This window comes from Dendrobates tinctorius, unplaced genomic scaffold (assembly GCF_039654945.1).
Source record: "Dendrobates tinctorius isolate UK_male_01 unplaced genomic scaffold, ASM3965494v1 ptg000231l, whole genome shotgun sequence".
Classification (NCBI taxonomy): domain Eukaryota; kingdom Metazoa; phylum Chordata; class Amphibia; order Anura; family Dendrobatidae; genus Dendrobates; species Dendrobates tinctorius.
The window spans coordinates 14,949,292-14,971,679 of record NW_027361898.1 but is presented as its reverse complement, the minus strand read 5'-3'; the positions used below and the strand labels follow the sequence as shown (position 1 = coordinate 14,971,679).

Genomic DNA, 22,388 nt, shown 5'->3' with positions numbered 1-22,388 from the left:
CTGAAGGTTAAAACTCATATGTGTAATCACCTGCCCAGGTGTGATAAATAGTTATGATACCAGGCCACGGTATTGTAGATATGACATGATGTGTATTTTCCCCATCATCTCCTCAGTTGATGCACCACACACTGAATAGAGGATGTTGTTAAGGTATAGCTACAATCCCCTGGCCTTGTGTCACAAAAAGTCAAATGATGATGGTAAAAACACACCATCCTCAATTAACTTTTTATAATACCTGGCAAGGTAACAATAGATATGCCTTTCAATCAACACCACTCTCTATTCAGTCTGTGCAATATTAGCAGACTGAAGACAGTATTGGTGGTGAAAATACAAGTCATATATTTGTGTTTTTGACTACACATATCTCCAGGAATGACACAAGAAACGTGTCATCCCTGGAGTTATGTTGTGGCAAAAACGCAAAGTGTACGGTGCAGTGTGTGTAGACGGCGAAAGACTCAGTAACCAAACAGTATTATGGTAATCCATAATTTGACTTTTATTTTAAAAAATAAAAAAGGGTTATTGTGAATGACGGCTGGGGGAAGATGGGTGCACTTTGGGGGTGTGGAGAGATGAGGAATGGCTGGAAGGCGAGCAAAGGGTTCTAGGGGAAGGGACGATGAATGTGGCGGAGGAAGGGAGCTCAGGGATGGAACTGGAGGCAGGGTGAGACACATTAGGAGGAGAGGGGGGAGCCACATACAAAGTCTTTTTTGTAATTTTAATTTTCTTTGGCACTGGAGTCTCCTGGTTGGAATCACTTAAAGTGCTTGACCGCCTGGACCTATGCCTTGAATCAAAAAAGAGGGAATGAGGGTCATCCCTCTGATGATGATGCTCAGTGGTGGTGGCGGTGCTCCTATGAGGAGGAGCACTGGCAGTGCTCCGAGCAGGATGCGGAGTGATGGCAGTTCTCCTAGGAGGAGGAGCACTACCGGTCATCCGAGCAGTATGAGGAGTGGTGGCGGTTATCCAAGTTGGGGAAGTGGTAGTGGTGCTCCAATCTGGATGAGGAGTGGTCGCGGTGCTCCTAGACGGAGAAGTGGTAGCAGTGCTCCAATCGGGATGAGGAGTGGTGGCGGTGCTCGTAGACGGAGAATATGCGGCAGTGCCAAAGGTGGTGCTGTGGCGGTGCTCAAAGCAGGTTGAGTGGTGGCGGTGGTGGTGCTCCTAGGAGGAGTCGTGGTGGTGCTCCTAGGAGGATTAGTATATGTATTAGGAGGAGTATAGGTGGCAGTGCTCAAATAAGGTGGTTCCATGTCGATGCTCCAAGCAGGTGTTGTGGTGGCGGTTCTCCAAGATGGTGGAGCAGGTGGAGCGGTGGTGGTGCTCCAGACAGGAGCAGCTCTTACCATGGTGGTGGCAGTGGAGTGTCCAGCAGCACTCGGGGCAGTGTAGTGGTGTCGGGCTTAGCTTGGACTGCAGGTGGCCGTGCAGTGGTATGCAGCAGAAGTCAGTATTGAGGTGTACGAGTCAGTGGTGGCACAGTTGGAAATTACTCCACTGACTGCAGCACGTACCAATTCTGCTGCATAGCCTGCAAGTAAGCAGAGTTGCAGGCCTGCAACACACTCAGCTGTTGCTCAGGACGAAGGTGATCCGCCATGCCCCATTCAATTTTACTGAAAAAATGGTACGCTGGTCTGTTGAGGTCGGCCTCTAGATGGTCAAGGCGCTGGTCGACAGAGTGGAAGCGGTGTTCCATGTGAGTAAAACCGCATTCCATGAGTGAAAAACCGCTTTCCACTCTGTCTGACAGCGCCTTGAGGCTGGCATTAGAGGCATCACTCAAGTGCATGAACTCGGGCAAGACAGCCCTGTCCGAGGCCCTCTGCCACTGGCGGGAAGTGCCCACACAACTAGTGGCAGAGACCTGGGACAGGGGAACACCTGATTGACCAGCTTCCTTGTCACCAGCTGACCTGCAAGATGCTTCCTGGCTGACGGATGGCTGGGACGCGTCCGAGGTCGTCCGATTAAGGAACGCTCCAGGGACAGGTTGCAGGGTGCTGCTCCAGGTGCTGTGGAAAGAAAAGAAAAATATTTGGATCATGCATTTACAAGAAGCATCAGCTGTGAAATAGAAAAGCACAGATTTAAAAAAAAAAAAAAAATTGAAATACTTACTCTCTGGTGGCAAGGACGGGTCTTAGGAAAGCCAACTCGCGATGGTAACAGTATTTGGTTCTGGACTTTGACGCTGAATCACTGCGATCTTGTCCCTCAGCACGAACATCAGGGTTGAAGCGGTCCTTCATCAAGCGACAACGTGTTCGGACTTTGTTAACTGTTGGAAAAGAAAGAAAAAAACATTATACAATGCACTGATCGCAAAATCTGAATCATCGCACACACCAGAGTGAACATGGCAAACAGTCAATGCGGCATCAGAAAACAATTCAATATACAATGCACTGATTGTTCGCCATGATAATACAATTGTGTTTCATGATAGAAATATATCTAGCAAGAAACACAACAGTGCCATCAGGAAAAACAGTCAATGTGGCACAATACAGCAATACAATACACAATTCAGTCACTGTTGATCCTGATGACACTGTTATGCTTCCTGCTAGAATATATCTAGCAGGAAACACAACAGTGCCATCAGGAACAAGAGTCAATGCGGCACAATAAAGCAATAAAATGCACAATGCAGTCACTGTTGATCCTGATTACACTGTTATGTTTCCTGCTAGAATATATCTAGCAGGAAACACAACAGTGCCATCAGGAACAAGAGTCAAAGCAGGAGCAATACAGCAATGCAATACACAATTGCCATGAATGGGTCACCGAGGAGGAAAACTAAACAAGCTAAGTCACAGAAAACCAGAGAGGTTGGTAACTATGCAGATTGCAGACCCCTGATCCTAACCACACAACTAGCAGCAGCCGTGGAGCGTTCCTACGATGAATCTAGATGCCTCGACACAGCCGGAGGACTAAATAAGCCTAAAGCAAGAAAAGGGGAAAACTAACTGCCCCAGAGCAGACCCCAAAGGAATAGACAGCCCCCACACATGTAAAGACGGTGAAACAAGATGAAAACACAAACACAGGCAGGAAAATAGGCTGAGCAAACGATGGGGCCAAACTAACTAGAAAGGATAGGAAAGGAAAGACACTGTCTGCAATCTGCCCAAAAAACCCTAGAAAAATAATGTCCAACACTTCTGATAACAAAATTAACCCTGAAGTTACTAGACTTCTCCCACTGTATCAGCACTCTGAAATATTCTGAGACAGAGCAAAAAATAGGCCAATCTAATAAGGGACAAAAAGCAAATCGGCAAATACTGATAAATAAGAGTGGAAATTCAGCACAGCCCCAGCCAGGGCTGGCTGACCACACAAAAAACTGATTAGACCAACAAAATCAAGTGTGAACATTAGCAGAAACACTTAGCTTGAGATGACTGGAACAGAGCTGAAAACCAAGACTTTAAAAGCCAGAAGGAATCGCCAGCACCAGAATAGGGCGTCGGCTGTCTTAAATCCAGTCTGAGATTCCAGAGATCCAATTGTTATCCTCATCATCAGGTGGCAGATCTAGAATCATAGAATCATAGAATTGTAGAGTTGGAAGGGACCTCCTGGGCCATCTGGTCCAACCCCCTGCTCAAAGCAGGATTCGCTAAATCATCCCAGTCAGATGTCTGTCCAGCCTCTGTTTGAAGACTTCCATTGAAGGAGAACTCACCACTTCTTGTGGCAGCTTGTTCTACTCATTGATCACTCTAACTGTCAAAAAATTTGTGTCTCCTCCCATTCAGTTTCATCCCACTGCTTCTAGTCTTTCCTTGTGCAAATGAGAATAAAGTTGATCCTTCTACAATGTGACAGCCCTTTAGATATTTGCAGACAGTTATTAAGTCTCCTCTCAGTCTTCTCTTTTGCAAACTAAACAATCCCAAATCCTGTAACCTTTCCTCATAAGACAGGGTTTGCAGACCGGTCACCATTCTGGTTGCTCTTTTCTGAACTTGCTCCAGTTTGTTGATGTCTTTTTTAAAATGTGGTGCCCAAAACTGGACACAATATTCCAGATGAGGTCTGACCAAAGAGAATATAGAGGGAAATAATGACTTCCCTACTAATTAAATCAACCTCACTACCTCCTGTTACCACCAGTGGGAGCCCGGAAGGAGAACTCACAACTGGTAGACCAGAAAATGAGTTCACAACACACAATGCAGTCACTGTTGATCCTGATGACACTTATGTTTCCTGCTAGAATATATCTCGCCGGAAACACAACAATGCCATCAGGAAAAACAGTCACTGCAGCATCACAGAGCAGAGAAATACTTACTAAACGCCTTCTTTGAACTTGGAGAGGCGCTGTCCCAGCCATCCATCAACGCTGCGGGCTCCTCATTCCATAGCCGCCGGGTCACCACAGTGTCCTTGTAGTGCTAGACATGGCTATCCCACAACGGGACATGCTCCTGGACCAGGTGGATCAGGTGCTCATTATCCAAGTAAGCGTCTTCATCCCATTGTGGAAACTAGAAAAAAAACACATTATAATCTTGGAAATTTTTGAGAATGAAAAAGATAGAAAAAGAAACAGAAAATAAGAAAGATATAAGATGAAAAAGAGGACAGAAAAAATGGAAGAGAAAAAATAAATTTAAAGGAAAAGAAAGGGACATTCAAAGTCATTATATACTTACATTCCGTCTCACCACTGGGACTTGGCTAGGCTGCTCCCGATGTTCTGCCTCACTTGCCTGATGCCTGAAAAAGAACAGTAATTATTACACATTTTTAGATGTGACAGCTATACTTACCCAAAGGCAGGAAGATAATCACCTCATGCTCTGCTTGGTCCAGTTCTTGCTGCGACGGGTTGTATTCATCCTCAGAAGACATGCTGCAAGTAAAAAAAAAAAAACATTAGTACATAATACATTTGAATGGACAGGCAGACATGTAGATTTAAGAATACTCACATTTTGGCTGCTGCAGCTAGAATCGAAAGGGCTCTGAAGGCTATCTGGTCTCTTCCAGGCTGTCTGTAGAGTAGTGGTCTGGCACTGAAGACACCTTCTTTTATGTACACTCCTCCCAAGCAATGTTGCTTGTTTGGTTTAAAGAAGTGTCTAGACGAAAACGCTGATGAACACGTGCAAGTGCTAGACCCTGCGCCCGCCATGTTAAATATAGGGGACCATTGTGCATGTGCCCAATAGCGCACGATGCCCTGCGCGATAAAACGCTAGTGTGAAACCAGCCTTGTACAGCCATCTTTCTGCACCCTTAAAGGACTCTACTTAGTGTGATTTCCATTGTGCACATTACATCATGGACCCCAGGCCTGGTACAGTTAATTGATATTAGTATAGAAATTAGATCTGAAAAACAGGCTGTGTCATCTTCTCATTATTGTCCCCAATCCTTCCTACAGCTTCTGCAGGCTTTTGTCACTGTAAAGATCGGAAAACAGGATTATGTAACTTTTGTGCATACCATTGTTTGCATCTGTGAGGCAGATGTACTTCGCTTAACTCTTCGACTTCTGTTTCCACATACAAACGAAACAAAAAGCAAGACTGAATCAGCCGTCAAGATAGGATTATGTTAGGCAAAGCCCGAACACTTGAGCTGTTTAACATATTGCACGTAAATTTATTCTCAGCAATTATACTCATGATTATAAAGCAGCCAGAAGACTTTCACCATGTGACAGATGAGCGAAGCCATTTTGTACACTCCGTAAAGTCATTGTATCTCACTGTGTAACAAATGAGATGGTAATCTCTTCCTGCCAGTAATTCATTATTCATTCCTTGCAAGTTTTATACACAGATCACAAACACCCTGGAAGGTGTCTTTAGTTACATTTCCCAATTCACTTCCTCCGGGCGCTGGATGCAACCCTTTCTGGCTGAGCCCATCAAATGCAAGAATACTCTGCCCATAGAGTTTTGGAATATTTTTATGAGGAAAAGATGGACATTTTGAGAATAGTCGCAGTTATGGAGGAGCGGTACTTTTTATTACTAAAGTATAGAGATCTCTTAAGGCATGTGGCTCAGGATCGTAAAGTGCCAAAATAAACTCATTTTTCCCTTTTGGTTTGCGAGTAAAATCATTTATTATAATTGTCAGCTATAAATTACAATGGGGTACTAGCCTGAGAATGCTCACTTCATCAAAGACAGATGTTTCACAAAAAAAAAATTAGCTAATGTTGATGCATTATAGAAATTGTTATAGTAATTTACACACTTGGGCCATAGTGATAGTTGGCATAGGTTTTGAGGAACCAGCAAGCAAGACACCTAAAGCAACAGCTGTTGGTTACGAGTTGCTTCTGATCATATAGGTGGGAGCAGAGGCAGACATTCTATCGATGCAACTGTGGTGCCCCTGAGGGTTCAGTCGCCACAGAGGTACTGCACCTCCTCCTTAGGTGTGGTACCCCACCATTCAGGTAAGGTGGAGACACCTGACCACACTCCAACACCTGCATCCCACACAACACAGTAGTGTAGCAAAGCACCCTTTGGTGGCTCCCTGCTTGGAACACGAAGTGTGCTGGGAGGCGGGTGGAGTTTAGTTTGCATCAAAAGAGCGGGAAGAGTTTAGGATTTAGGCAGCCTGACAGAGTCAGAGGAGGAGTGAAGATCCCCTGAGAGGGATGGATGAAGGAAGTGCTGCAGCCAACCTGAGTGACCTGGGTCCGCTGGCACAAGAAAGGAACATTGTTAGAAAGCCTGACTCTCTCCATAAGAAAGAAGGAATAGAACAGAACGTGAGGAGAGAAGGACTAAGGATAAGGGTTAGAGAGAACCCTTCCCAAGTTCACAGCGCAAGGCCGGGGTCCGGTCCCCAAGGTTGTATGGATACTAATGGTCCTGCAGCAGACACAGGAGGAATAGAAGTTGTCACCACTTTATTCCCACACCAGACTTGGGGGCACAACAGCATCGTGAGTGAGCCAGGACTAGGTAGTAAGGAGTTCCCGAAGCAGGCTACAGCTGTCTGCCGTAAAAGTAGAGTTGATAGGAACATCGGACAGGAGGAACTCCAGTGTAACTCAGTACTGTGAGTACTTCACTATAGGCGCAAAAGGGAGACGTTCAGAAAAGGCACATATGTTGGCAGAGTGTTGGAAAGGAGTACTTCATCTTGCTTGGAGGTTGGCTGAGCCCCTGACCCGGAGGACACGGCACCGAGGCGGGCATCTGTACCTGCATCAGACTGTGAGTAAAGCTTTGGAACTACATGCCCTGGTGTCCTCCACTTATTCCTGCATCAACACACCCAGCACTGCTACATCCTTGTGCCTTGCCCTGCACCATCCATGTCTATCCCCTATCTCTTCATCTACACTGCCCTGGGACTACAGCCCTGCCTGTGGAGGGCTACACCATCATTGCTGCACCACACCATCTGTCCCAGAGGATCTGTCTGCGGCGTCGGCTTAACATCTTCATTGCCGAATACCATAGGTGGCGTCACGAAACATTCATTGATAAACTTTATCCCATCACTCAACATTCCCCTTTTACAATGGATGCCCAGGGCCACGGACCGGGTCACTGCCACTGTGACAACTCCCATTGAAGCCTACGGGCCTGACGTCACGAACAGGATGACGAAGCCTGGTGCCACTGGGTTTTGTGTGCCTAGGATTTATTGGATTTAAAGATTGCTGACAATGTGCAGAATAACCAAATTGTTAGACTGTAAAATGGACTCAAAAAATGGCCGCCGGCGCGGAGAAGAAGGGTGTGACAACATGGGTGGTCCTAAGAAAAGACCGCAAACTATCCTGGGCCTCCCCTGCCTGAACTTCTATGCAACTGCAACATGGCCCACCCCCAGAGGGGTTCGTATACTGGCTTGGTATGGAGGAGTAGGAAGAAGACGCCGCCCTCAGAAGGAGGAGCGAGAGCCAGTGGCGGGAAAGGAGTCGAGACAGGAAGTTGAAGGTGAGAACGCCATGATGGAAGAAGGAGGGAGGCCCGAAGAGCGTAAGGAGGTTGAGCTGAACCTCCCCGGGGCAATGGCTGAAGGCTCCGATCCGACTTCCATGATGGACCGCCAGCAGCTGGAGGCCGAGATCGCCCAGCTGACACACCGTCTATGGCTGAGGCAGGAGGCGCTCTGGATAATGAACTGGCAGCACGCCCGGGAGGGACCTACACCATCGGTACCTCCATGCCCGGTACCCTTACCATTGGTACCCGCTGTCACTGCTGTCGCACCCTTACCTTCACCTGTGGTACCTGCCGCGGCACAAGACTTCTCCCAGGCAGCACCTGTGGAAATCACGGCTGCTGCTATGCCACTGGCAGCGCCTGTCCTCACCTGCACGCTACCAACAATGCAGAGCGCGGCCTGTTGGGAGGAGTTCTCTGAGGCCCTGGGAGCCGGAGCGGAAGAAGTTGAGCTCCTGCCTGGACCTGACGCAGCTGCCCCGGTCCCACCGGAGACCCCTGCGGACCCGGAGCCGCCATCTGCCCCGCCATCATCTCCGTTCTTGGGCCAGGCAACCCAAAGAAACATCATGTACCGCCGGGATGCTCCAGGTATGACCGCCACCCCTGCCAACGGGTTACCCCCTGAGTTTTCATGCACTGCGGATGGTATGCTCGAACTTCACATGGGACAAATGGAAGGACTGTGCTCTCAATTCAAGAGCACTAAGATGACTATGATGGGGAAATGGAAGAAGTCCCTGTTGAAAAGAGTCAGGCTGGAACAAGCGCATTCCATTCGACATCTGCTGATCTCAGCAGAAGAGCCTGAGCAGCTGATGGGTGTCACTATACATCATGGGTTTCCCCTTCCACAATTTCAAAACCCCCGCATTCCACCCTACAAGTGTCCACAGACACCGGTACCACCAGATGTCAGGCCAAAAACCAGGGTGGCAGTGCCGTTAATTACAGTGCCACCTGAAATTGAGGAACAGCATCCCTTGGTACCAGCTGCAACTCCTGCAGAATCACAGGTAGCAGAAATATCACCAGCAGCCGTTGATGTGCTACCTATACAGGTAGATGCCAACCTCACTCCTGGAGAAAAAGAATACCTGCAATTTGTGGCCAGTAAGCAGGAAGAGGATGCCCACAAGTTCTCCCCTGGAAGCAGGCCAAGTCATCAGCTTCCAGCACCCCAGGAGGGGACCACCAACACTAACAATGCTTAATAACTAACTCTGTTACCCAGGAGGGTATTTGCACCATTGTGCCTCAAAGTATTTTTTTTGTTTGTTTGCTTGTTCATCATGTTTTTTCCAGTTTGCCCAGTTTTTTTGGCAACATTTTCCTAGAACTGTAGAGATCATGGACACTGAATGATCCGGAACTTTAATGTACATAGTTGCACCTCTTTAGGTGCCCTCTCTTGGTTTTACATAGCCCTTTTTGGAATAAGGACTACCTCAAGAATTGGCATTTTGCTCTTAGAATAAGGACATTTCAAGGCAACTTGGCTGGACCAGTGTCTAACCTACATAATTGCATTTAAAGAAATAATGTTTGGTCTTTTTGATAGAACAGATTTTATAGTTAGAAGTGAGGTTTAGAAATCTGATTAATAGTTTACTTATGCTAATATTTGAATAAAGATTTAAAAATTGCAGGTGACGAACCAGGCATCAGCGGTTGTCACTTAAGGTCCAAAAGTAATAGTAAAATGTGAAGGAAAAAGAAGAAGTGATGAAGAAATGTGTTAATGATCATACTTGAATTGGTAGTGAGTTTACTGCGAATAGCACTTTGGATTAGGTACTGTATTAAGGTATAGATAGTCAGTTAAAATTGTTTGCAACGTTCAAGAGTCAGTGCCTCCCACATTGGGAAGTTTAGATAAGAATTGTTTATTAACCCCTTCATGACCCAGCCTATTTTGACCTTAATGACCTGGCCATTTTTTGCAATTCTGACCAATGTCCCTTTATGAGGTAATAACTCACGAACGCTTCAACGCATCCTAGCGATTCCGAGATTGTTTTTTCGTGACATATTGGGCTTCATGATAGTGGTATATTTAGGTCGATAATTTTTGCGTTTATTTGTGAAAAAAATGGAAATTTGGCGAAAATTTTGAAAATTTTGCAATTTTCAAATTTTGAATTTTTATTCTGTTAAACCAGAGAGTTATGTGACACAAAATAGTTAATAAATAACATTTCCCACATGTCTAATTTACATCAGCACAATTTTGGAAACAACATTTTTTTTCGTTAGGAAGTTATAAGGGTTAAAAGTTGACCAGCAATTTCTCATTTTTACAACAAAATTTACAAAACCATTTTTTTTAGGGACCACCTCACATTTGAAGTCACTTTGAGGGGTCTATATGGCAGAAAATACCCAAAAGTGTCACCATTCTAAAAACTGCACCCCTCAAGCTACTCAAAACTACATTCAAGAAGATTATTAACCCTTCAGGTGCTTCACAGGAACTAAAGCAACATGGAATGAAAAAATGGACATTTTAATTTTTCCAACCAAAATTTTATTTTAGCATCAGTTTTTTCATTTTCACATGGGTAACAGGATAAAATGTATCCTAAAATTTGTTGGGCAATTTCTCCTGAGTACACTGATACCTCATATGTGGTCATAAACCACTGTTTGGGCGCACGGCAGGGCTCAGAAGGCAAGGAGCGCCATTTTACTTTTTGAATGTAAAATATGCTTGAATGTTTAGCGGTTGCCATGTCTTGTTTTAAGAGTACCTGTGTGCCTAAACATTGGAGCTCCCCCACAAGTGAGCCCATTTTGGAAACTAGACCCTCCAAGGAACTTATCTAGATGCATAGTATGCACTTTGAACCCCCAGGTGCTTCACAAATTGATCTGTAAAAAAAAAAAGTACTTTTTTTTTCACAAAAATTTTATTTGGCCTCAGTTTTTTCATTTTCACATGGACAACAGGATAAAATGGATCCTAAAATTTGTTGGGCAATTTCTCCTGAGTACATCAATATCTCATATGTGGTCATAAACCACTGTTTGGGCGCACCGCAAGGCCCGGAAGGGAAGGAGCGCCATGTGACTTTTTGATTGGAAAATTAGCTCCAATCGTTAGCGGACACCATGTCGCATTTGGAGAGCCCCTGTGTGCCTAAACATTGGAGCTCCCCCACAAGTGACCCCATTTTGGAAACTAGACCCCTGAAGGAACTTATCTAGATGTGTGGTGAGCACTTTGAACCCCCAAGTGCTTCACAGAAGTTTATAACGCAGAGCAGTGAAAATAAAAAAATAATTTTTTTTCCTCAAAAATGATTTTTTAGCCCGCTATTTTTTATTTTCCCAAGGGTAACAGGATAAATTGGACCCCAAAAGTTGTTGTCCAGTTTGTCCTGAGTACACTGATACCCCATATGTGGGGGAAAACCACTGTTTGAGCTCACGGCATGACTCAGAAGGGAAGGAGCGTCATTTGACTTTTTGAATGGAAAATTAGCTCCAATCGTTAGCGGACACCATGTTGTGTTTGCAGAGCCCCTGTGTGCGTAAACTTTGGAGCTCCCCCACAAATGACCCCATTTTGGAAACTAGACCCCCTAAGGAACTTATCTAGATGCATAGTGAGCACTTTCAACCCCCAGGTGCTACACAGAAGTTTATAACGCAGAGCCGTTAAAATAAAAATATTTTTTTTCCCTCAAAAAATAAATTTTTAGCCTGCTATTTTTTATTTTCACAAAGGTAACAGGATAAATTGGACCCCAAAAGTTGTTGTCCAGCTTGTCCTGAGTACGCTGGTACCACATATGTGGGGGGGACCACTGTTTAGGCACACGTTGGGGCTCAGAAGGGAAGTAGTGACGTTTTGAAATGCCTACTTGATGGAATGGTCTGTGGGCGTCATATTATGTTTGCAGAGCCCCTGATGTACCTAAACAGTGGAAACCCCCCACAAATGACCCCATTTTGGAAACTAGATCACCCAAGAAACTAATATAGATGTGTGGTGAGCACTTTGAACCCCCAAGTGCTTCACAGAAGTTTATAACGCAGAGCCGTGAAAATAAAAAAATATTTTTTTTTCCTCAAAAAATTATTTTTAGTCCACTATTTTTTATTTTCACAAGGGTAACAGGATAAATTGGACCCCAAAAGTTGTTGTCCAGTGTGTCCTGAGTACGCTGGTACCCCATAAGTGGGGGGGACCACTGTTTGGGCACACGTTGGGGCTCGGAAGGGAAGTAGTGACGCTTTGAAATGAAGACTTGATGGAATGGTCTGTGGGCATCATGCTACATTTGCAGAGCCCCTGATGTACCTAAATAGTGGAAACCCCCCACAAGTGACCCCATTTTGGAAACTATATCACCTAAGGAACTAATCTAGATGTGAGGTCAGCACTTTGAACCCCCAAGTGCTTCACAGAAGTTTATAACGCAGAGCTGTGAAAATAAAAAAATATTTTTTTTCCTCAAAAAGTGATTTTTAGCCCACTATTTTTTATTTTCACAAGGGTAACAGGATAAATTGGACCCAAAAGTTGTTGTCCAGTTTGTCCTGAGTACGCTGGTACCCCATATATGGGGGGGATCACTGTTCGGGGACACATTGGGGCTCGGAATGGAAGTAGTGATGTTTTGAAATGCCGACTTGATGGAATGGTCTGTGGGCGTCATGTTACGTTTGCAGAGCCCCTGATGTACCTAAACAGTGGAAACCCCCCACAAGTGACCCCATTTTGGAAACTAGACCCCCCAAGGAACTTATCTAGATGTGTGGTGAGCACGTTGAACCCCCAAGTGCTTCACAGAAGTTTATAACGCAGAACCGTGAAAATAAAAAATCTTTTTTTTCCACAAAAATAATTATTTTAGCCCCCATTTTTTATTTTCCCAAGGGTAACAGGAGAAATTAGACCCCCAAAGTTGTTGTGCAATTTTTCCTGAGTACCCTGATACCCCATAAGTGGGGGTACACCACTGTTTGGGCACACGTCGGGGCTCGAAATGGAGGGAGCACCGTTTGACTTTTTGAACGCAAAATTGGCTGGAATAAATGGTGGCTCCATGTCGCGTTTGGAGACCCCGTGATGTGCCTAAACAGTGGAAACCCCTCAATTCTATCTCCAACCCTAACGCCAACACACCCCTAACCCTAATCCCAACCCTAATCATAACCCTAACCACAACCCTAATCCCAACACAGCCCTAACGAAATCCCAACTCTAACCCTAACCACAAGCCTAACCGTAATCCCAACCCCAACCCTAATCCCAATTCCAACCCTAACCCTAAATTCAACCCTAACCCTAAATTCAACCCTAACCCTTAGTCCAACCCTAACCCTTAGTCCAACCCTAACCCTTAGTCCAACCCTAACCCTTAGTCCAACCCTAACCCCTAGTCCAACCCTAACCCCTAGTCCAACCCTAACCCTTAGTCCAACCCTAACCCTAGCCCTAACCCTAGCCCTGGACCTAACCCTAATGGAAAAAAAAAATATATATTTTATTATTTGTCCCTACCTATGGGGGTGATAAGGGGGGCGGTGATTTACTTTTTATTTATTTTATTTTATTTATTTTGATCACTATGAAAGTTTATCATAGTGATCAAAATAAATGAATGAATCTGCAGCATTGCAGATTCGATTCGGCGCACTGCGCATGCGCCCGCCATCTTGCAAGATGGCGGCGCCCATGACGCTGGACGGCAGGACACCGGGACGGATAGCGGGAGATCGGAGGCACAAAGGAGGGTGAGGGGGTGATCGGAGGGTGAGAGGGGATGATCGGAGGGCTGGGAGGACGGAGGGAAGGCGGGGGCAGATCATGACGGCGGCTGCCGATCGGTGCCGTCAGAAGGTGGCGGCAGCCGATCGGTGCCGTCAGTCGGTGTGGGGGGGGTCGGGTCTCGGTGTCCAGCCATGTCCGATGCTATTTCAGCATCGGCCATGGCTGGATTGTAATATTTCACCAATTTTCATTGGTGAAATATTACAATCGCTCTGATTGGCAGTTTCACTTTTAACAGCCAATCAGAGCGATCGTAGGCACGTGGGGGCTAAGCCACACCCCCAGGTGTTAACTCTGAAGGGTCCTTTGTGTGCGGGTCGGGTGACCTTTCAGTGACCCCAGTCACCCGACCCGCAGGGGGGCTATTTATAGCATGATGCCTACGTAGGCGTCATAGGTTGTTTGGGCACTGCTTTTCATGACGCCTACGTAGGCGTCATAGGTCGTGAAGGGGTTAAGCATTTAAAAAATTTTTGAATGTTCCTTATTTGTAATATCTTTGTTTCACTTGCAGCCCGCGGATGTGCTGTGTTTAACGGGGTGGTATGGGGTGCCCCTGAGGGTTCAGTCTCCACAGAGGTACTGCACCTCCTCCTGAGGTGTGGTACCCCACCATTCAAGTAAGGTGGAGACACCTGACCACACTCCAACACCTGCATCCCACACAACACAGTAGTGTAGCAAAGCACCCTTTGGTGGCTCCCTGCTTGGAACACGAAGTGTGCTGGGAGGCGGGTGGAGTTTAGTTTGCATCAAAAGAGCGGGAAGAGTTTAGGATTTAGGCAGTCTGACAGAGTCAGAGGAGGAGTGAAGATCCCCTGAGTGGGATGGATGAAGGAAGTGCTGCAGCCAACCTGAGTGACCTGGGTCCTCTGGCACAGGAAAGGAACATTGATAGAAAGCCTGACTCTCTCCATGAGAAAGAAGGAATAGAACGGAACGTGAGGAGAGAAGGACTAAGGATTAGGGTTAGAGCAGAACCCTTCCCAAGTTCACAGCGCAGGGCCAGGGTCCAGTCCCCAAGGTTGTATGGATACTAATGGTCTTGCAGCAGACACCGGAGGAATAGAAGTTGTCACCACTTTATTCCCACACCAGACTTGGGGGCACAACAGCATCGTGAGTGAGCCAGGACTAGGTAGTAAGGAGACCCCGAAGCAGGCTACAGCTATCTGCCGTACAAGTAGAGTTCATAGGAACATCGGACAGGAGGAACTCCAGTGTAACTCAGCACTGTGAGTACTTCACTATAGGCGCAAAAGGGAGACGTTCAGAAAAGGCACATATGTTGGCAGAGTGTTGGAAAGGAGTACTTCATCTTGCTTGGAGGTTGGCTGAGCCCCTGACCCGGAGGACACGGCACCGAGGCGGGCATCTGTACCTGCATCAGACTGTGAGTAAAGCTTTGGAACTACATGCCCTGGTGTCCTCCACTTATTCCTGCATCAACACACCCAGCACTGCTACATCCTTGTGCCTTGCCCTGCACCATCCATGTCTCTCCCCTATCTCTTCATCTACACTGCCCTGGGACTACAGCCCTGCCTGTGGAGGGCTACACCACCATTGCTGCACCACACCATCTGTCCCAGAGGATCTGTCTGCAGCGTCGGCTTAACATCTTCATTGCCGAATACCACAGGTGGCGTCACGAAACATTCATTGATAAACTTTATCCCATCACTCAACACTCCCCTTTTACAATGGACGCCCTGGGCCATGGACAGGGTCACTGCCACTGTGACAACTCCCATTGTAGCCTACGGGCCCGGTACCGAGTACCCAACAGCCCTGGGAGGGTGACCCACAACCTGTGCAGCCGGACAGGAGCTTAAGATGAAGAGAGGCCCACTTTCTTCTCCAAAGCAGCAAACAACTTGTTAGACAGCTTTCACACTGTATTCTTTTCCACGTTTCATGGTCCCATCAGTGCTTACATCTGAACCCCTTGAAAACAGGTATTTGGGGTATGCGTCGATGAGGCCTTTGACCATAATAGGCTATCAGGTGATGAAGGCGCATTCACCGCTGAAAAGCTTTGTGAGGACATAATGACCAAGTAAAGAAGTTTCTTTTCCACCCAAAACAAGAGTCTGTCTTGGTCTGAGTGCCTTAATTAGCCATACTTCTCTTACCCAGTATATGAATGTCCTCCAAGAGTTATACACGGCCATTGAGCGGAAGGACGGCATAGGGGTAGGACCCATCGACATTACTCTATGCAACTTGTTAGTGACTAGACTCCGAGACCCGTTGATAAAGCCGGCACTACGGGAGCAGGTCCGAGTGAACCCACATTTAACTTTCTCTGAGGTGGGGAGTCAGGCGCGTGCACGAGAGCAGGGAATGATGGTCCCCGTGGGAAAGGTCTGGAGTGTGGAGGCCGCTGTGACTGCTGTCGGAGAGCCCCAATGGATAGAAGAGATGAAACAAGAGCTGAAGAACATCAGGGGCGAGTTGGCCGAAGTGAAGAACCGAGGTCACGTGTGGGAGGCCTAGTTTTAATCCCGGGCCCTGGGGGCCTCGCAATGCTCGGAGTGGCCAGCCCTCACAGTCCCAGTGCTATGAGTGCGGGGAGCTGGGTCACTTTGCACGAGAGTGTCCATGGCGTGGGAGGTGCCCACCCTGGCCACCGTTAAACTAGAGGGCTCAGGGCTGGGGGGGCACCGCTTGGAGCCAGAAGCCATGACATGGGGGGGTGGAAGTCCCGAAGATCTGGTCACAAAGTGTCCAGTGGTATGGGCAGAAGTCGAGGGCCGTGCCGTACAGTGCCTAGTGGACACAGGGTCGCAAGTAACGACCATGCCTGCAACTTACTTTTGGCAGCATTTCCCTGACGCAGTGAGACCCCAGTGGGGACCCATGATAAAACTGGTAGTCGCCAATCAATTACCGGTCCCTGTTGCCGGGGTGGTTTGGGTGCAGATGACGCTGTTTGGCAAATCCCTCGGACACCGGGGAGTGGTCCTGACTCATAGAGAAAGCAATGACAAACATCCAGTTATCCTGGGCGTGAACATCCTGCAGGAGTTTGGCAATTTACTCTTCAATGATCCCACGCAAGAGACTCTGAACCAGTGGGGTTCCCGCATGGCCCAAGGGCAGGTCTTCTAGCAGTTGGTGTGGGAGGCGCGAGTTCTCTAGGACTGCCAAGGAGGGCAAGGCACTGGGCAAAGTCAATACGCCAGTGGCTACCCCGCTCATACTGCCCCCCGGGCAGGCAGTGGTGGCCCTGCCCATCCGGGCCTCGGTGCCTTTGGAGGGCGTGGAGATGCAGGTGGAGCCATGCTACTTGGAACGCCTGCCTCCTGGCATACTGGTGGCCCGCTCCCTGGCCACTGTGTGGAGAGAGACTGTCCTGGTGCGCTATGTCAACCTAGAAGCCCAAGAAATCGTCTTAAGGCCCCGGGTCGAGATGGCCAAGCTGGTGAGGCCGTTGGAAGAGGTGCTGCCAGCCCCTACGTTCCAATTGAAGGTGCAACCCGAGGACCCTTGGGCAGTGACTATTCGAACTCTGCAGGCTGCCGAGTCCTTGACTCAGGAAAAGGGCCGAAACATCCTGGAAAGAATGCGGGCTGAACTCTCTGGCCTGGCTCTCGCCCCAATTTCTCCAGGTAGAAACACTACTAGGACAGTATCACTGGGTATTCGCTAGCCACGAGGGTGATTTTGGATGCACCACAGCCATCACACATGGAATTCCCACTGCAGGAACGGCCCCCATACAGGAACAATACAGACAAATTCCCCCACAACTATACCAGGAGGTAAAAATTTTACTGGCCCAAATGCTGCGGAAGGGGGTCATACGAGAGAGTCAGAGCACCTGGGCGGCTCCGATCGTGTTGGTCCGCAAAAAGGATGGCACCCTGCTGTTCTGCGTGGACTATAGAAAGCTGAATGCCTGTACCATCAAAGACTCGTATCCGTTGCCTCGTATAGAAGAATCCCTGTCCGCCTTGGGGAAGGCGAAGTACTTTTCAACGTTAGATCTGGCCAGCGGGTATTGGCAGGTGCCGATGTCGGAAGGAGACAGGGCTAAGACGGCGTTCATTCTTCCTATGGGACTGTTCGAGTTCGAGTTAGAAAAACTGCGCATGTTGAATCCTTATACCAGAAAAAATTTGAAAAAATAATAGAACAAAATAGAAAAAATAGTGCCCATATCTATTACCCATGTGTGCTCTAATATCAAGTAATTAAATCCCACTACAAATACTGCCACAAAGCAGAATCAACTATGTTATTAGAGCACACGTATGGGAATAGGGGGGAAATTCCCAGCGCAGTTGTTCTAATACACAGGACAGCCTATTCTTTATACCCCCTAATTATCGATAAGTCCTTTTAGGCATGCTATATACCTCTTCATTTTTTGAAATTTGAATATGAGTAACAGCTTGTTTTATAACTGGGTTTGACTGTGGCTGGACTGCTTGTTTTTGCACCTTTGCACTATTTGCACCTTGGTTGCTATTTGCTCATGTCCTCCAATTGTCCTTCTTTGTCCATTGTCTAATAAAGATGTTTAATACTTTAATATTATGGATCTATGGTCGCATCTTTTCCTGTGGTTTCCACATTCCTGAACTAGTGTGGGTCTATAACAACCGGGTGCACCGAGTTACCGGCTATACCCCCTAATCACTGCTATTCGGGCGAGAAGGCAAAGGGATCACGGAGGTAGAACTAAACCTGGAGGATCTCCAACCCTGGTCTGGAGTGTCATCATGGGTACGAAACCACCGACACGGCTACAGACCCTTCACCGCATCGTCCAGACAAAACTCCAGGACCTAGAGCACCCAGGGGGGATTCTACCTCCACCCACCGACTTTCAGACTGGGGATTGAGTACTCGTACTAGACCAGCGCCCCCAGAACAAGCTAGAACCCCCATGGGAAGAGAGTCCTTACCGAGTATTGTGCAGAATAAGCCCCGATGGATCTGTGTACGAGATACGACCTGAAAGGGACGGGGTACTTCCCACTCGTACTGTGCATCGTAATATGTTGCGGCCCTGTACATCCAACGATCCCGTGCAACCCGCACCCACTCCTCAGGCCCTCGAACCAATGCCCACGGTCTTGGACCTAGATGACGAAGAAGATAGCCCAGAGGTACAAGCGAGTAGAGATGAGCGACTTTGCCTTTTTTCGGGTCGAGTCGGGTTTCACGAAACCCGACTTTCGCAAAAGTCGGATCGAACGAAATCGGCCGATTATTGTGAAAAGTCGAAGTCCGACTGAAACACGAAACCCAATGTAAGTCAATGGGGAAGAAAAGTCGGCAGAGAGTGGAGGACAGGAAACACACCTACAGTGCCCATTTTAATGCCAAAAACATCAATTCTTATTCCTTAAGCTTGTCAACCTTAATTTACTTTATAATAATAGTTAGGCATTGAAAACTGGGGGTTATTTGGCTAAAGTTGTGGGGGGGGGGGGTAGAGCTGGCTCCAGATTTTCATGGGCCCAGGGCCAAAGAGTGTCACTGGGCTCCTTTAACACATGACACAATTCATGATCCTTTGATACGGCAGAGAAATAGCGGTACAGTACAATGAAAAATACTTCAATTCTTACATCACATGACTGATATCCATTTTAAATTCTTCATTAGCTCCAAAAACAGACAGTATATTCCTCCATACAGTATTATGGCCACCGCATAGTGCGCCATACAGAGTAATGAGGCCCATATATTTCTCCATACAAAATCATTGGTCCCATATAATGTTCCATGCAGTATATGATGAGCTCCACATAATGCTACAGTATATGTTGTTCACCATGGATGAAGCTCCAGTGTCTTATGGGCCCAAATAATGCTCCATACATAATGGACCCCATGTCTAATGCTCCAGTGTATAATGGGCCCTGTAAATGCTGCTCCAGTGACTGATGTCCACCTTTGGAATTCTCCAGTGTATGGTGGGCCCCAGATATCATTCTCCAGAGTATCGTGCTCCCCAATAATTGCTCCCAACCTTTAAAACAATTAAATAAGTCTCCTCGCTAGGGAATCCCTGTACTCTGGACTCCTCGTCATCCCCAACTTCCATCTCTCTGCACTTGGACTGTTTAGTCAGAGGGCGTACAGACGTGATGTCATCACGCTCTTTGACCAGAATGTCACTGTCAGGAAAAGAGTTTGGTTTCCGGGGGCAGTATGGTTGCAAAGCTGAACCTTAAAGGAATGTCCAGAAGGGCACCACCAGGAGTGGAGTCTGTGGCTTAATTGGACTCAACACGGGCAACCTCAACCATGCCATCCACAAAAAAGCTGCACAGATTGCAAGCTTAATTCCATTAATGAACGAGACTCAGGCATGCCCCCGCGGTCCGCGTCCAGCTTACTAGAGGGACACGCGAGGCTCTGGCACACGAGATTGGCCAATAACAGGTCTGTCATGCCCTTACACGTCCGGGGCTGCACGCGTGCTACAATGAAAGGACCAGCGTGTATCGCTTACAGGTGCGGATAACACGCTGAACCCAGTTAGTGATGGGGATCTGGGATTACAATTCTTCCCCGCGAACAAGCATTTCCCAGTAAGTGCAGATCAAGTGACTGGGGAGAGGTGGAGAAAATAGGAGCATCACTAAAGGCACACCGACAACCCCAACTCACCACAGACACAGATTTCCAATCCAAAACTGGATTATGAATTTGCAACCAGGGAAACCCCAGAACAACGGCGTCATGCAGACCATGCAACACCAAAAATCTGCAATTTTCTTGATGGTCTGGGGCGACCCGCATGACCACCTGGGTCCAAAACTGAGGTTTATTTTTAGCCAAAGGAGTAGCATCAATCCCCCTCAAAGGGATAGGCGTCTGCAGAGGTGTCATCGGAAATCCACAACGTTTAGCAAAATCCAAGTCCATTAGGTTTAGCGCTGCTCCCGAATCCACAAAAGCCTTGGCGGAAAATGTGGACAGGGAGCAGATCAGAGTAATTGCCAGAAGAAACTTAGGTTGAACACCACCAACAGAAAACGTGTGTGCAAAGCGTTTCTCTCGTTTAGGACAAACAGAAATAATATGCGAGGCATCTCCACAGAAAAAACACAGCTTATTATGCCTTCTGAACTCCTGACATTGCGCCTTAGACAAAACTCTATCACATTGCATAGGTTCAGACGTCTGTTCAACCGGTGGCAACACCTCTCGTGCCATCCTGCGTTCACGTAAACGCCGATCAACCTGAATGGCTAATGACATAGAATCGTCCAGACCAGAGGGAACAGGAAATCCCACCATAGTATCTTTTATGGCTTCTGACAAACCCTTCCGAAAGAGAGCAGCCAAGGCATTATAATTCCAGGTAGTAAGGACCGCCCACTTTCGGAACTTTTGACAGTACCACTCTGCAGAATCTCGACCCTGGTTCAATGCCAACAGGGTCTTTTCAGCCTGATCAATAGCATTAGGTTCGTCATACAACAATCCCAAAGCTTGAAATAATGCGGTCACATTAGTCAGAATAGGATCATCTGGTTTCAAAGAAAACGCCCAATCCTGGGGATCGCCACGCAGCAAAGAGATGACAATTTTAACCTGCTGCGCGGAGCTCCCTGACGAGTTAGGCTTCAAGGCAAAAAATAATTTACAATTATTTTTGAAACTCAAAAATTTAGATCGATCCCCAAAAAATACATCAGGTGTAGGGATCTTTGGTTCAACAGCATGCGAACGAGCAAGGTAGGCGTAAATTCCCCGCACTTCCGCAGCGAGCTGCTCCACACGATCAGACAATTGCTTTATCTCCATTGAGAGAAAAAAAAATCCCCCTACGGCCTCAGAGATATAGAGGAAAGAATATACACACACTTTTTTTTTTTTTTTTAACACAATTCTTTCCTGCTATTGAGTACCCTAGGATCTGCGGTATGGCGGTTGATTCTGTTATGATTGAGTCACCGTAGGAGGCAAAAACAGAAATGCTAGCTAAGTCCAGAAAACCAGAGAGGTTGGCAGCTATCGGATTGCAGACCCCTGATCCTATCCACAACAACTAACAGTAGCCGTGGGGGGTTCCTACGATGCCCTAGACCCCTCGATCACAGCCGGAGAATTAAATAGGCCTAAAGAAAGAAAGGGGAAATCTAAACTGCCCCAGAGCAGACCCCAAAGCAATAGGCAGCCCCCAACATATAATGACGGTGAAGCAAGATGAAAACACAAACACAGACAGAAAGATAGACTGAGCAAAGACGGGCACCAGCTAACTAGATAGGAAAGGACAGGAAGGCTGCTGTCTGCAATCCGTGAAAAACCCTATGAAAATAAGAGCCAACAGACTGACAGTGAAAAATGCCCTGAAGACGCTAGGCTTCAAAAAAGCTATGTCAGTACTCAGGAATATTTTGAAGACAGAGCAACCGGCAAAAGGAGATTCAGCTCACCCCAGCAGGGAATGGCAGAATCCAGAAAAGCGAGGAAAACAAAAACAAAACACCAATGCTAACAGGCAAAGCAGAAAACTTAGCTTTAGAGGAGCAGGAATCAGACTGGTGTCCTAGAAGTCCACAGAGAAATCACCCGCAGGGCAGAAGGGCGTCGGCAGCCTTATATCCAGTCCGTGACTCCACTCAGCCAGTCATCCTCATTAGGCTCAGGTGCCTGATAAT

General features: G+C 47.1%; 1 long non-coding RNA gene across 1 annotated transcript; it reads right to left on the bottom strand.

Annotated features, from left to right (window-relative positions):
- Positions 1–536: 536 nt before the first annotated feature.
- Positions 537–2,430, bottom strand: LOC141059765 (uncharacterized). Its single transcript, XR_012222591.1, has 3 exons — positions 2,140–2,430; positions 1,935–2,033; positions 537–1,206 (listed from the first exon to the last, which is right to left on the bottom strand). It is a non-coding gene; the product is annotated as an uncharacterized lncRNA (long non-coding RNA).
- Between the last annotated feature and the right edge of the window lie 19,958 nt (positions 2,431–22,388).